Here is a 4,166-nt window from a genome sequence, read left to right as displayed (position 1 = left end):
GGAAGTTTTGTAATGTTGCCTTTTTTTACTGTATACTTATCTTTTTGATATATTTAAGAAATAAAAAATCTTTGTTGGCTAAATGAACATAGCTTTCAAATCAATCTGAGTTCAGAGCACCTTTACATTTTCCCAGACTGACCTTGTAGTGCACTTGGCGTGTTAACACTTACCTAGTAGCAAATCTGTCCATCATTGGGCTTCATAGAAAGCAGTGTTTCCGCGGAGAGAGATTGTTTTACAAGCATTGTGGTTATAAGCCTGACTTGAGTACTTCCTTGTGATACACATCTATACTCTAGAGCAGGGGTCTCAAACACGCGGCCCGCGGGCCGCATGCGGCCCCTGAGGCTGCTTTATGCGGCCCGCAGGCACAGACCCCTTGACGATCCCGACCTGGTCCAGGAGGAGCCGCCGACAGCAGCGCTGAATTGCCGCACAGAGACTGTTTCCCAGCACTGCATTTCCAATGTCAGCCGCCGGCCAATCAGAGGCCAGCAGCTGATATCTGCGTGTCGGCGCAGCGAGTATGACGTCATTGCCATATGCAGATGTCAGCTGCTGGCCTCTGATTGGCCGGCGGCTGACATTGGAAATGCTGTGCTGGGAGACAGTCTCTGTGCGGCAATGCAGCGCTGCTGTCGGCGGCTCCTCCTGGACCAGGTCGGGATCGTCAAGGGGTCTGACTCTGTGGTGCCTGCGGGCCACATCTGCAGGAAGGACGCCGAGGGAACGGAGGACAGGTGAGAATCATCTTTTTTTTTTTCTATTTTATGTGTGTGAAGAACAGCACAGGTAGCACATAGCCACAAGAGGGGACCTGGATGGGGCACATAGCCACAGGACGGGGACCTGGATGGGGCACATAGCCACAAGATGGGGACCTGGATGGGGCACATAGCCAGAGGACGGAGACCTGGATGGGGCACATAGCCACAAGAGGGGACCTGGATGGGGCACATAGCCACAGGATGGGGACCTGGATGGGGCACATAGCCACAGGACGGGGACCTGGATGGGGCACATAGCCACAGGATGGGGACCTGGATGGGGCACATAGCCACAGGATGGGGACCTGGATGGGGCACATAGCCACAAGATGGGGACCTGGATGGGGCACATAGCCACAAGATGGGGACCTGGATGGGGCACATTGCCACAGGACGGGGACCTGGATGGGGCACATAGCCACAGGATGGGGACCTGGATGGGGCACATAGCCACAGGATGGGGACCTGGATGGGGCACATAGCCACAAGATGGGGACCTGGATGGGGCACATAGCCACAGGACGGGGACCTGGATGGGGCACATAGCCACAAGAGGGGACCTGGATGGGGCACATAGCCACAGGATGGGGACCTGGATGAGGCACATAGCCACAGGACGGGGACCTGGATGGGGCACATAGCCACAAGAGGGGACCTGGATGGGGCACATAGCCACAAGATGGGGACCTGGATGAGGCACATAGCCACAGGACGGGGACCTGGATGGGGCACATAGCCACAGGACGGGGACCTGGATGGGGCACATAGCCACAAGAGGGGACCTGGATGGGGCACATAGCCACAAGATGGGGACCTGGATGAGGCACATAGCCACAAGAGGGGACCTGGATGGGGCACATAGCCACAGGACGGGGACCTGGATGGGGCACATAGCCACAGGACGGGGACCTGGATGGGGCACATAGCCACAGGATGGGGACCTGGATGGGGCACAGAGCCTCAAGATGTGGACCTGGATGGGGCACATAGCCTCAAGATGGGGACCTGGATGGGGCACAGAGCCACAAGATGGGGACCAGAGCCACAAGATGGGGACCTGGATGGGGCACATAGCCACAAGATGGGGACCTGGATGGGGCACATAGCCACAAGATGGGGACCTGGATGGGGCACATAGCCACAAGATGGGGACCTGGATGGGGAACATTGCCACAGGATGGGGACCTGGATGAGGCACATTAGTACAAGATGGGCGCCAGGATGGGGAACGTTGCCACAGGATGGGGACCTGGATGGGGCACAGAGCCACAAGATGGGGACCTGGATGGGGCACAGAGCCACAAGATGGGGACCAGAGCCACAAGATGGGGACCTGGATGGGGAACATTGCCACAGGATGGGGACCTGGATGGGGCACATAGCCACAGGATGGGGACCTGGATGAGGCACATTAGTACAAGATGGGCACCAGGATGGGGAACGTTGCCACAGGATGGGGACCTGGATGGGGCACATTAGTACAAGATGGGGACTTGGATGGGGAACATTACTACAAGATGTTTTCCATTATTACTATATGATGCTAATTGTAAGACAATATTACTGTATGTGGCCAATTGGGGGAAATAAAATTGTAAAAAAAATAAAAAATAAAATAAAGCATGAAAAAATATTGGGCACTAAAAATGCTGTTTTATATGTAAACTAAAGTAAACACAAAAAAGTGCACGTTTATTATCGCCACATCCATAACGACCCAAGCCATAAAAAAATAAACACGGCAAAAATGTTCAAAAGGTGTATACAAAAAAAATGGTATCACTAAAAATGTCACATTGAACAAAGAATGCGGCCCCCCAAATTCAAATTTTTTCCATGTGCGGCCCATATACCCAGCCGAGTTTGAGACCCCTGCTCTAGAGCCTTGTCAATAAAGATTCCTCAGATTTTAGATGTGAAGATTGGCCACATTATTAGCATAGCTATAGGTGGTGGCATTTGCTCCTATGTTGTTCTTCCTATTAAATTGGACAGAATTTGCAATAGAGGCTTCAACACAATGTGAGAACAACCTAACGGTTGGATTCCAGTTCTTCTTGTTCAGAGCTCTGATCCAATACACTGCAAACTAGAAGGAATCCCAACGTTGAGCATGAATATTTATTGCCATGTAATAGATGCCTTCTACAGTCAGGTTGCATTAAAGAGGTGTCACCACACACCCTAGAAAAAAAAGTAGGAGGATGTGGAGATAGACTGCACTAGCGTCATGTCAATGGAAAGAAATTTGTAAGGTGAGTAGATTGTAAGGTTTATTTAGCTACAAATCATGTGACACTCCTACTTATAAGAGCACCCACCACCATTTTTTTTGCCCAGTGGCCTTCACCAACTTTAATTGATCCCTGTCTAGAGACTTCTGGCTTTTGTCTTGGAAAACTGTCCAAAACATTAAAGAAAGATAAGATATTCACCCTAATAATGCCAAGCCTATTTTTTTCCAGTGTTTTTGAATGAAGCTACTTGAAGTATAACAATTTGATGTGCTGCTTCTCTTTGAAAGACCTTGCAGCTTTGGAATCATACATAAGTAACATACTTAAAGGGAGATCATTAGACAATGACCTATTGTTTAAATCTGTTTTTGTGTTAAATGTATTTAAAGAAAAAAAATTGGGAATGTTTTGATTTTTCAAAACCTGTATAAAAAAATGAGGGCAGCACGGTGGCTCAGTGGTTAGTACTGTTGCTTTGCAGCGCTATCCTGTGTTGAAATCCCACCAAGGACAACATCTGCAAGGAGTTTGTATGTTCTCCCTGTGTTTGCATGGGTTTCCTCTGGGTTCTCCGGTTTCCTCTGGGTTCTCCGGTTTCCTCCCACACTCCAAAGACATATTGATAGGAAAGTTAGATTGTGAGCCCCAATGGGGACAGCAATGATAATGTCTGTAAAGTGCTGTGGAATCTGATGGTGTTATATCAGCAAAGCATAATAAATAAATAAAATAAAAATAGAAACAATTTTAACACTAGCCACTGGGCTTTTTTAGACTCACACTTCCTGTTGTTTAAGGAAACAATACATGTAGTGAACTCAGTCCGACCCTATTGTATTCAAGTATCTAATGAGCCTATGCAGCAAAGGTCATTGTGAAGAAAGGAGCAGCAGAATCATTGTAATTCTGCCCCTGATGATAAGAAACCTTGCTGAAAACGCTTTCTTTTAAAGACAGCACATATAAATATAATAAGGATCGTAATAAATAATAAAAAAAAAAATTGGCAATTTTTTAAAAATATTTGTAACACAAAAATCTGAATTAAACAATAGGCCATAGTTTCCTAAATTTTGAAAAGCAATTAGTTACCTACCCAACATTGAGCAATTGTCACAAGGAGAATAGCAATACAGTAAGGTGACTGTACAAGACATGA

This window comes from Phyllobates terribilis, unplaced genomic scaffold (assembly GCF_046119375.1).
Source record: "Phyllobates terribilis strain yellow unplaced genomic scaffold, ASM4611937v1 Scaffold_5__5_contigs__length_657084704, whole genome shotgun sequence".
Classification (NCBI taxonomy): Eukaryota; Metazoa; Chordata; class Amphibia; order Anura; family Dendrobatidae; genus Phyllobates; species Phyllobates terribilis.
Note: the sequence above shows the minus strand (reverse complement) of the source record.